A 13361-nucleotide genomic window follows, 5' to 3' on the forward strand; every position below is an offset into this window, starting at 1 on the left:
CTTACGAAATTTCAATCCGATCCCTAGAGAGAAAGTTGTGACGATTTTCCCCAGGTCACCTGTTTTGAATGTAATTCAGGAGTCTGTAAAAAGACCAACTTCCTCAGAGCATATCTCCACAAATATCGCGCTAAAAGATCTGAAATTCGGACCCAAAGTTCAGTGTGATTTCTTCTCAAATGGGTTTTTTTTGCAACTTCTGAAACGCCACCGAAAAAAATTTATAGTGAAAAGTCCACGATGACCTGTTTGGAGCAGCGAAACCCTAGAATCCAAAGCTCTGATACCAAATGTTATGAAACCAGCTCGAGAAGAGATAGAAAAGAAAGATCAACGCCTTAGAATTCAGCCTCTTCGATGGAGCAACCTCCTTTACATTACATAAATGAACAATTCTTGGATGATACGAATGACAAAACCTCCTTTCTATATATAGGAGGCTAAGGAGTCACAATATAATCCAGCTGACCTAACAATAATAATATAAAGCCACAAAAATAACAATAGAGGGATTCTATGGGGCACAGAAATAACAATATGGGGGTAATAGGGGCACAACAATATAAATAAGCGGTATAACTACAATAGTAATGGGGTAATCACTAGTATTATAGGGACCCAACAGTTTGGCATTTCCAATTGGTGTACAACTGAGAATAATCTCAGAATTTTCACATATTTTAGTATAATTTCAACTGTCAAGTTCACTTTTGAATGGATATCAAACTAGTTCCAACTACAGCCTGAATTTAATGCCCACTCAATAGGTGCAACATGCTCTCAAAGATGGATTATATAACCTCCTACAGTCTTACTGAGTCATACAAAATCATCAGCCTCCTAAAAATCCAGAGAATTATATAGGGATAACATTGCAAGTAGTTGAGGCCAAAAGAATTTCACTTTCTCTAGTAAAAGACGTGTCTAATGGGAAGCTTGAGTCAATATATTTTAGGCGGGTTGAAAATCAGAATTGTATTCTAATGGTTCACAGTGGAAAAACTATCATTATGGAGTATTTAGAATTTCAATGGTTGGATTCTATGCAACTAAGGACTCCAAGGAAAACAACTCAGAATCTAGAGTTGTACAGAGATAGCTCCCAAAAATATTGCAACTAATACAAATATGCCACCAATTGTCTCTTTTAAAACACAATCATACAAAGGAGAATAAGGTATCACAAAAGCATCAGTGACATGTAGATCAAGGGAATGGATGGTTTCTTGTATTAGAGTTTAAATGGAGTTACAATATAAGTAATTATAAAGATACCTCAAACTACTTAGAATCATACACAACTATTGACACTTTCCAATTTAATATGTCAAAATATGTTGTACATAACCAACCTAACTAGTCTACTTACAACAACAATGGAATCAACTTTCTTTAACACCAAGGACTAAATTACGAACATGCTTATGTACAAACGGGTGATTGAAGATTTTAAGTGAAATTTTGAAAGAAGTCTGCATGGAATGTTTCTTTGCCAGAGGAATATCAAGAGTTGGGTGAGTCCTAGGAAAGTTGTCCCATATGGTTTGCATTATCACACATGATTCATTATCCCACCATTCCCTAGCTCTACGTTTTTTCTCGGCCCATGATATTTTGAGGCGTTATCAGTTAATTTTATTCATTGATGTTTATTTCATAAATCTTCTTTTACAAGTGATGGCCATGGAAAATCCTGTAAGTTTTGTGAATGAGAATAGGGACCATTGAAAGTTACAGACGCCAACTCTCAAGGAGAACAAGTTTCATCATTCAAAAGCCAAGATTCTCACTATTCTCACGAGTTTCATTGTGTTCCTGTGCTAGAGAAGTGGTCTCTGTTAAGTTAGATTTTATCCTTGGAGGGGAAACTCGAGCTCCTGGTCAAAACCTCAAGTTTCTTTACAGTTGGAAAAACCATATTTTCTTGCATTGTGTATAGGTGGGCTGCGTTAAACATATCATTTGTGGGGCCTATTCTCTTTGTAACCGGACTCCACACTCATCTGTTGGACGTGGGGTTTGTACCTAGTGTGTGGATGTCAATTAATCTAGTTCTGAATGTTCGTGGTCATTATTTGAGACTTTGGTAAGTTGTATTACCACACCTAGATGTAGCTGTGATTTATAATATTGCGTGGAAGATGTATGGACCCTTTGGGACTAGTTAACATAACGAACAAGTGTGAATAAATTGTGTGTATCAGTTAGGAGCCCTGGAGGAGTTTCACTGCCTACTATGCATGTAATCTTGGTAGGATTGGAGGCTTTTAAATCTTGATGTTGTCAAATACAAGAAACTATGCTTCCAAAATCTATTTCCTTGTGATATTGTGTTGAGTTGGTGGTCAAAATTATATCTATCAGCGGTATGTAAATTTTTGAGTAATGAATATATAAGATTGAACTCTTTTGGGGTTTCAATGGTATGTTATTTGTTCACTATCGTAAGATAACACCTACATCAACATCTATATGATGTGTTTGACAAAATTTCTAGCTGAAATATTCACTGAAAAACTCAGAAATTTGTGGTCAATTGGGAAGTTTCCTTTTCTGGAAATTTACACCTAGTTATAAGTAATCAACTGCAAGAAAGGCATTGATGATCTAAATAATAGCATTCAATGATTGCATAAGGTTTGTATTTAAGGTAGCGAAAGCCGATCACTTTAGGGAACATGCACCTAAACTCAAAGGAACAACTCTTCAGGGAACATGCACCTAATCACAAAGAAACTAAAAGGGTCAACACTGTTAAAACTTCACACAGCTTGATCATAACCAAAACAACTTTAGCAAGAAGACATGTCAATCACCAATGAAACAATGTAAGAACCTAAATTCAGGCATAATTTCTTATGCAAACAATAGAATGCTACATCTATGGTGGAAAAACAATGATCAACTACTTAGCCAACCTCTTTTGAAGAAGCACATGATCACATGAAGCAACGAGAAGGTATCATCTCCATCATTAATCCAAAGAGCTCAATAATGCAGTGATACCCATGAGCAAACAACACCAACAATGAGCTATCCATGTAGATCAAGATAATCACAGAGTTACTTCATCATCATTGCAAACCTATGGTGCATGAAATCCATTGAAGAAAAGACATCAATATCATAGAAGATACCCTTATTCTCAACAAGGCACCCCTAGCATTCATTCAACAAGGAATACAATGTCACTAAAAGCCTTCGTAAAACCATCAAGAACAAGTAGGTTTAAATTCTGAAATGTAACTAGAAAAAAACTATGCCTCCCAATCAAGAAACGTGCTTCAAAAACAAAGTCACGAGTATATATCATATTGCAAATTTTAACAAGGCTTCTTGCTCAGCAACAAACATCATTTATATACAACATTTCACCTTTTTCTATGGGCCAGACTTTTGAGAAACGTTTCGTGGTTAGAATCCAAAATAAGCGTTCTCTTTCACGGTTCACCATTGGAACCTTGCATGATTCAAAGCTAGGGTTCCATCACCATTGAGATGTTATCATCAAAACCAACATAAAAACCTCTTGAATATCATATCCTCTACACATCACCATAATAAGTAAATACTCACGGTAAGAAGCATAGAAAACCAGATTGCACAATATTATAAAATACCCCGTTAGTAACAACAGATGGTAAATAATTTCAAATGATCAGTCATATTTGACAATCGCAAACAACTTAATTTCCAAATAAAGTTTTGTTCAATAGTCTTGAAGAACTAGAACCACCAACAATCCAACGACACCAATGGTGCAAATCCTTAACAAATGTGGCAAAATAATTTTTTTTTAACATGGTATACTTGATCATGTTACTTATACAGGTTTCCATCTAGTTTACTAGTCTCCAAAGAGCAGCTCACTGGTGAGATGATGCAGGCTACGTTATAACAGACCAATAATCTTTTTATCCCCACATCTAATATACACGTCAGGGTACACAACCTAGATCTTTGAAATACTTGTGCTCTTGAGCACTACGAGCAGTGATGCATCTACTAGGCTCTAGGCACAACATTTTCTGGGAGGGAACATGGTGGCAGAAAAACAAAGAAACAAACAACAAAGTTGTCAGCATTAAGAAAAATTGTTACCTGACATCCTTTGATCATATTCCAAAGAACAAAGATAATGTTTGTCCTCACCGAGAGAAGATCAATTCTTGTTGGCTCAAGACCTGGAACCATAGTTGCCAAATCCTGTTGAATGCAAAACAAGTGAAGAAAGTTTTAAATCATGCATCAATATCACCATGTCTACCATATGTATTTCAAATGGAAATAAAACTTGAATTTCCACTAAGTTCAATATAAAAAAAGTAAATGTCATTGATGGGATGATCTATGCAAGAATAATCATAGAGATAATTAAGATAAATGATGCTTGGCCAAATTAAGATCCCTGCCGAGTATTATGCAAAAGCTATGCAATACAATGGAACCCCAACTTCCCTCTCTTCAAGCCCATGACTTCACCCCAACTTCCCTCACTTCTGAAGATCTTGCAGTTTCACCTTGTATAAGGCCCAAAACGTGACACACCATCTTAATCATTAATCCTATCAAGAAGACCTCTTCTAACCTCCTTTAATAGGGGATTGGTAAATAATTTAGGAAATCATCATTTAACGTAGTGTAGAAATTCCATTATTTGCATTCAAAAGGGACAACATGCAACTCACAGATGCATAAAACATGGAAAATAACACTAGGAGCAGCAGATTTTTGTGAAGTTCAAATGAACTAGACGCCCAACATGCCCCTCATAGTCATTTCTCTATTTATGGAACAATTTACTATTATAATAATATTTCATTTGACACTTGGAACAGGCATTGAAAGTCAAGTGGATGGAAAAGCTCTTCTAGGACTCCTCGACTGCACCTTTTTGAAAATCGGTAAGGTGGGACCTCCTGGAGAAGTTTTAAGTTAATAAGACTTTGTTTTGTTTGGCTAGTGTACTAAGGGCCATCTATCATTATTGAACTATTTTTTAAGATCCTTTAAAGTTTCAAGTAAAAAGGAAAAAGAAGTGGCTGATCTTTTCGAGCATACTGGAAGACAACCAAAATAAAAGCAATATCTGACTGTCCAAAAACACCAAAAAACTCATTTCCAAAATTCCTACACCTTTGTCTAACTGCAAACACATCTGATGTGAATTGGGTCTAGCTCCACTGGTTAGTTGGAATGATTGTTATCCTCCCTATAATGGTTCTATTCCCGCCAATGACATGTTGATATGGCCTTTGGCCCTAAGGAATTTTCTTAAGCCCGAGTGTCATCCTCAGAATGAGGCAAAGTTCCCTAGTTTTTCTCGGGATATATTTTGCAAAAAACATTTTAGTCAATTGGGTCTAGCCCAGGCAATTGAGGAGGAATGTTATCCCTCCACACCCAGGACCAATTCTCACAAGTGTTATGTTGACCTCTTAATGAATGTATTTTTGATTGCCCCGAGCCCCAAATAATTTGGGTTTACCCTAGAATCCATCCTCATAATGAGAGGAAGTGTTAAGATATACAGTCCAAAAAAAAATTGTAAATTGGGGCTAGGCTAGGTGGTTGTGAGGAGTGTTAACCTTCCAACCCAAGAGAAATTCCCACAAGAGACACGTTCAACTCTTGATGACCATATTTTTGTCACAATCTTCACTCTTGTGTTGACAAAGCCAAAAACTTCTACAGAATCAGGTTTTCCCTCAGCTCATGGGGTTTCAAGCTCCTACTTTTCATATAAGCATAAATTTTCTCTTTTATAGGTTTTCTGGTTTTTTATTTCAATTGCTTGCTGGTTTTTATAATTTTTCCCTGGTTTTCTTTTCTCAAGCCCTTCTTGAGTTATTGCTAGATACAACTTTTGCAACACTAGTGCAAAATATTTTATGATGTATATTAATGAATTTTAGTTGTACCTTGTCAAATACAAGGCAAAATATCTTAGAACATTTCTTAAATCTACATTAAGAAAACTATAAGAAAGGGCCACTGTCTGAAAATTTTCTACATAGCTCAAGGTGTCTACTGTAGTTGTAATATCGTTGCTTTCCAATTTTTGATAAATGGAAAGCATCAATGCCCTATTTTTGTAAATCTACATCAGTCTAAAAGAATCAAGACATTGAAATAAACTCATTTCTAATAGACCTGACATGTTTCCAATGGAGAAATTAGGGCAAACTTCTCTTCATATTTAATATGAAAGGTATTTATATGCTTTTCTAAGGTGAATTTGATGTCTTCTCCACTACAACAATACAACATATTGATGTTTCGGCCTTGTTGTAGATTACTCACTCTTGTGTGTATTTGATATTGCTCTAGATTAGTCTTTTAAGCTATTTATGACATCACTTTGTTCCTGAAGTCTGGAATGTTGTAAATAATACTGAGAGGGGGGGTGAATCAGTATTATCAGATCAATAAAACCTTTTCAATTTCATACTCAGAAACATATACGCGACTTCAGTTAAGTGAATCCGCGTGCAGATCTAGAAATGATTACTTCTGCCTTTGCTGTCAGATCCGACCCTTGTCAAGCATCCCGAACAGATAACCAGCAATACCAGATCCTCTCACTGCGTCAGACACCCACACACATTTCTTTGCCTAGTGATCTTCTCCTTATATAGCCTTAGGCCTTGTTCAATACCAAGAGCCAAAACCATAGAAACACAATACCATCAACTTCAAAACTAGGGATCGACACGCCCGTCGAGACACAATGGTCCGAAACCATAGGCACAACTTCCAAGGACTAACCGCCATGGACCAAAGGTACTTTTCCACATACACGCGCTTTTTCTGAAGCCAACCTGCCTGTACACGCGACTTGGGCTTAACAAACCTGCGTGTATGAACTTCCTTGGTAAGCTGTACTAGGATCTGTCTTCTGATTAAGTTGCCATTACCTGTACCAACTTCTGAGCATCTGTACCAACCTCTGAGTGAGTTGCCATCAAGGACAACACTTGAATCATAATGCCAACAATCTCCCCCTTTGGACTTGATGGCAACCACTACACCAAGTCACTCTCCCCCTTTGACATCAAGGGCAAAGGGCGGACGAAGATATTCTCTTCTTTGGTATACCTTCTGCTGTCCATACTCCCCCTGAGTACTTGCTGAAATCTCCAACTGTGCTCCCCCTTTGTGTATGCCAAAGTGTACCAATCTATCCATCCTGCTCTTGCTGAATTGTGCTGTTCATGCTCCCCTTGACTGTAGGCAAGATCTGCAAAAGATGTTCTTCAAGAAGAACAAGGACTTATACATCATAGAAGACCTTCCTATCACCAAAAGACTCAACATACATTCATCATTCATCCCAGGCATAGTGGGGAAACCAACATAGGCCGTTACATGACCTTGACACCATAAAAAGAGATATCACAAGAGATACATGACATAGAGACGAAATATCTAGACCAAGACTTATGAAAGCCACCAACAGCATCATGATCTGTACCATAAGCATCAGCCTGCAATCCCATTCCTAAACAGTAAGATGTATCATTTAGCTTCATAGACTTTATCAACAACTTCTAACCATAATGCCAACAATGCATTATTTGAAGAAGATTCTCCCCCTGAGTGTGAGCCAACCATGTCTGAACCATTTCCTGAGTCTGTTCTGCTCCCCCTGAGCCTGAGCCAACCATGACTGAACCTGGGTCTGTTCTGCTGCCCTTTCTCCATATACGCGACTTTGCAGCCTGTAACTCGTGTATATACGCGACTTGTCTTCATTATCTCAGCGTATGCAGGATGGAATACTGAATCTCATCACTTTCAGATTCCCCTGTGTCTGTTATGTCAGCTGACTGAGTTGTCCCACACTTTTCTGTCTCTGTCTTCTTCAATTCCTGCAACTGTGATGATGTATGGTCCCCTTGTCTTGAATTTTGAAATCTGCTCCTGCATTCCCTTGCTTTATGCCCATAGTTGTTGCATGTATAACACCTTATATTTTTCATGTTCCTTCTATCACAATCAATTGCTTTGTGTCCATATGCATTGCAGGCAAAGCAATACCCTCTGAAATACTTGGGATGCAATGATCTTTCTTGAACCATTCTACTTCTGCATCTGGCTGCAACATGTCCAAGATTATGACATACATAACATTCAACATTATTCAGCGGAAGAAATAATCGTCTATCACGTCCATAGTTAGGAGTAAAGGATCTTCCTTGAGGAATTTCTTTCCTTGGTTGTTCCTTGAGCATTTCAGATTTCTCATTAGAGTTTCTTGCCTCACCTTGTGAACTAGATTCACCTTCACCATATTCATGAAAACCAAGACCAGTCTTGATAGCAGGAGATCTTTGACTATTAAGAATATCATCCAAGACTTTAGAACTATCTTGAAATCGTAAGAGCTTATCCTTTTCTTCTAGTTTACCTTTCAAGATATTTACCTCAACCTGATGTTGTTCTTCCTTTTTCAGATACTGCTTCCTTAGGTCTTCTTCAACTTTTCTCCCTTCTTCCACTTGTCGCTTTAGTTTGATCACTTCATGTTCTTGATCTTCAAGATCTTCTTTTAGAGAGAGGATCTTTGATTCAAGTCTCTGAATAGTTGTGCTCTGATCTTTTGCTATATCCTGCAATCTCTCCCTTACCCTGGTTTCTGTTTCCAATAGTTCTTTTAATTTGGCAGCTTCTTCAGTTTCTGCATTCTTCTCTTCATGTGCCATGAGACTTTTAATATCCTTGCTATTATTGGATGAATCATTCTTCTTCTTGTGCGCCATGAGACTTCTAATATCTTCACTATCATTTAATGAACTTTTAATATGGGAATAATAGCTTCTACCATCTTCTTCATATATCCTTTCTTTGTTATGAGGACATCTAGCAGCATAGTGACCAACTCTACCACATAGAAAACATTTGAAAGGTAGCTTATCTTTGAACCGTCCAGTTCCCCGTTCAAGATTCTTGACAAAATTTACCTCATCTTCTTCCTCTGACACTTCGAATGCGGCCTCTGGTGGTACCTCTTGTCGCATTTCAAAAGCAGTTAAGATCCCGTGAAGCTGTGACATGGTAATTTTCCGCACATTCTCCTTTTCTTCTATGGCAGATACTTTAGAATCAAATTTAGTAGACAGAGATCTCAAAACCTTTTGAACTAAGACAACTTCCTCAAATTCTTCACCCAGATCCCTCATACAATTCACAATCTCATCCATACGCAGGAAATAATTAGCTACGCTTTCATTACTTCGCATCTTAAGAGTTTCATACCGGATTCTGAGAGTTTGAAGCTTTTCTATTTTTACCTGATCATCTCCTTCGTAGCTTGTAACGATTTTGTCCCATATTTCCTTAGCTGATTTGAGATGCATGATCTTCATAAATTCTGATTGAGTCAAAGTACTCAATAGGACATTAACTACTTTGGCATTGAGCTCATATTTCTTTTTCTCTGCTGGATCTGTAGGAGTTGCTGATGGGAATTTGTATCCTCCTTCTACGAGTCCCCAAACTTCTGCTCCAAGAGACTGTAGATATGCAGTGGTTCTTATCTTCCAGTGAGTAAAATTGTTCCCGTCAAAGACTGGTGGCCTGATGTGTGCCTCTCTTTCTGGATTAGCCATTTTGATGGATCTTTTCCTTCAAGCGATCAAGCTTCCTCTGAAGGACCTGCTCCGATACCAATTGTTGTAAATAATACTGAGAGGGGGGGTGAATCAGTATTATCAGATCAATAAAACCTTTTCAATTTCATACTCAGAAACATATACGCGACTTCAGTTAAGTGAATCCGCGTGCAGATCTAGAAATGATTACTTCTGCCTTTGCTGTCAGATCCGACCCTTGTCAAGCGTCCCGAACAGATAACCAGCAATACCAGATCCTCTCACTGCGTCAGACACCCACACACATTTCTTTGCCTAGTGATCTTCTCCTTATATAGCCTTAGGCCTTGTTCAATACCAAGAGCCAAAACCATAGAAACACAATACCATCAACTTCAAAACTAGGGATCGACACGCCCGTCGAGACACAATGGTCCGAAACCATAGGCACAACTTCCAAGGACTAACCGCCATGGACCAAAGGTACTTTTCCACATACACGCGCTTTTTCTGAAGCCAACCTGCGTGTACACGTGACTTGGGCTTAACAAACCTGCGTGTATGAACTTCCTTGGTAAGCTGTACTAGGATCTGTCTTCTGATTAAGTTGCCATTACCTGTACCAACTTCTGAGCATCTGTACCAACCTCTGAGTGAGTTGCCATCAAGGACAACACTTGAATCATAATGCCAACATGGAAGGTGAGTATTATGCAAGGCTACTTGAATTATGACTAGAATGGAGCCACATTTATCGGTTTAAGCCTATTTTCTTCTGAGGATATGTTTCAAACGAAACCTATATCAACATCACATGTTATTCCAGTAGTGAGGCCCCTTGAACAGTACTTTGTGACAACTTTGTGAAAGTGAGTTTGAAGGTGACACTGGCATGAGAAAAAACACTTATATTAGTTAAAGTTACCAGCAGTATTCCCTAATCTTATATAGCATCTCAGCCCTCCAAACGAGCACCAAGTGTGTTATGCTCTTAACCTGCAAAAGATACCCACATACAGAATATGCGAAGAAAGATACCCAGAACATAGAACAGTGAGAGACAACAACAAATACTTTATTATTCAGAAAGAAATGTTCACTGGCCTCTTCGATGGGGCAACCTCCAATAGAGCAGAGCTCGATACAAAAATAAGACATGATGCTCCTTGCATGGAGTCTCTATCTTTATATATGACTCATACATGCAATACCAAGGATCAATACCATGGGTTTTATTAATACCATCTATCTAATACTACGACCCATTTGCAACTAACTGTGGTCCCGTCATTAATTGCGGGTTAACCACTTACAATTATTAATATGGGCTTTATTGACTCTTGACTATGACTCGATCCCATTACATAAATAAGGGGGTTAGGGTGGGACCCTAACATGCCCTCCCCCTTAAGACTAGCCTTGTCCTCAAGGCTGAAGCTGCGGAAACTGCTGAAGAATAGTGGTTGGTTCCCAAGTTGCATCTTCCGGAGAGGTGTCTTTCCACTTGACGAGGACTTCCCTAATCATGCGGCCCCGCAAGTGCCTGTCTCGTGTGTCTAGGACCTGTTCAGGTTGGAGCCAGATTGACCCTTCTTCGTCCAATTTAGGTAGACTGGTTTGAATTCTGCAATTGTTCCCAATCACTTTCTTGAGGAATGAGACATGGAAAACTGGATGGATTTTTGCAGTAGGTGGAAAATCCAAATTGTAAGCCACTTCTCCAATGCGCTGAAGTACTTGATATGGTCCGTAGAATTTTGGAGATAGTTTCTGACAACCCTTTTCTTTGAGTGATGTTTGCTTATATGGTTGCAGCCTCAAAAAGACATGATTCACTTCTTGAAATTGGCGCTCTTAGCGATGCTGGTCTACCTGTTGCTTCATGCGGTTTTGAGCTTGATGAAGATTCTCTCTAAGATGGGCGAGCATGGTTGCGCAGTGTTGTAGGAGTTGATTCATTGCTTGTACTTTTGTGCACCCCTTGAGATAAGAAGTAGGGGAAGGAGGGAGTTGACCATATACTGCTTCATAGGGAGTCATTTTGGTGGTGGCATGATAGTTGGTGTTATACCACCATTCAGCCAGAGGTAACCACTGTACCCAAAGATGTTGCTTTTCTGAAGTGAAGCACCTAAGGTAGGTTTCCAAACATTTGTTGACGGCTTCAGTTTGACCATCCGTTTGCGGGTGATAGGAAGTACTGAGTTTTAGTTGAGTGCCTTGTATCCTGAAGAGTTCCTGCCAAAACTTACTGGTGAAGATCGGGTTGCGATCGGACACAATAGAAGTGGGCATGCCATGCAATTTGAAGATCTGATCCGTGAAAGATTGAGCGACCAAAGTTGGTGTAAACGGGTGGGGTAGGGCGCAGAAATGAGCATACTTCGAAAGTCGGTCCACAACCACCATGATGATTGACTTGTTTCCTGACTTTGGAAGACCTGTAATGAAATCCATAGAAACCTCCGTCCAAATTGATGTCGGGATGGGAAACGGTTGTAATGTGCCTGGTGTGTTGATGGTCTCCCCTTTGTGGCGTTGATAGACATCACATTCTGCTATGAAAGTAAGGATTTCCTTTTTCATGCCTGTCCAAAAAAATGATATTCTGGTGCGAGCATACATCTTCTGAAAGCATGAGTGTCCTGCAATGGGGGATGAGTGCAATTCTGCCAAAATGTGATTGTTGAGGGTGGATGTTGGTGATATTACGACTCTGTCCCTGTAGCGAAGAATATCATCCTGCCACGAGTAGCCCTTGGTGGAATTTGGATCCACCTGCAATTGAGAAATGAGTTGGGAGAGCCTGGGATGTGAAAACCATTCCCTGCGAGCCTCTTCAATCCATTTTGGAATGGGGAGGGAAATTGCTAGCAAAGTACTTTCCTCCTCAAATTGGCGAGATAAGGCATCTGCTACACTATTGTCTTTCCCTTTCTTGTAAATGATCTCATAATCATATCCCGACATTTTGGCGAGCCATTTATTTTGTTGTGGGGAGGATAGGCGTTGCTCCAAAAAATATTTAAGACTGTGATGATCTGTGTGGATTTGGAAACGTCGCCCCAATAAGTAAGGTCGCCAGGTCTCTACTGCATGTAAGATCGCCATCATTTCCTTCTCGTAGATAAATTGGCCCAGATTCTTCCCACTTAGTTGTTGGCTTGTGAAGGCCAAAGGTCGCCCTTCCTGCATTAAGACCGCCCCAATTCCTGTACCCGAAGCATCACATTAAATGGCAAAATATTTGGTGAAGTCAGGTAGTGCTAAGACTAGAGTGGAACACATGGAATTTTTTAGAGCTGTAAATGCCTGTTGTGCTTCCTAATTCCAGAAGAATGAATTTTTCTTTAGGAGTTGAGTGAGGGGCTTCACTATGCGACCATAGTTGCGGACAAATTTACGATAATAGCCTGTGAGACCCAAAAATCCTCTCAAGCTCTTCAAGGTCTTAGGTTGAGGCCAATCCTACATTGCCTGGATCTGTTTGGGGTCCACTTTTACACCTTCACGCCCCACAATGTGGCCCAAATACTCAACTTCTTCCATGCCAAACGAACACTTGGACATCTTGACAAATATTTATGCTTGCAGAGCAGTTGCAAGAGTAGATCTACATGCTGAAGATGTGCGGCCCAAGTGCAACTATAGATGAGGATGTCATCGAAGAAGACAAGGACAAATTTCCTAAGATATGGTTTGAGAATGTGGTTCATAAGGCTCTGAAAAGTAAAGGGGGCATTACAAAGACCGAATGGCATGACCAGG

The sequence above is a fragment of the Pinus tabuliformis genome, chromosome 7 (assembly GCF_031772625.1).
Source record: "Pinus tabuliformis cultivar Carrire ecotype Pingquan chromosome 7, CPIR1, whole genome shotgun sequence".
Classification (NCBI taxonomy): domain Eukaryota; kingdom Viridiplantae; phylum Streptophyta; class Pinopsida; order Pinales; family Pinaceae; genus Pinus; species Pinus tabuliformis.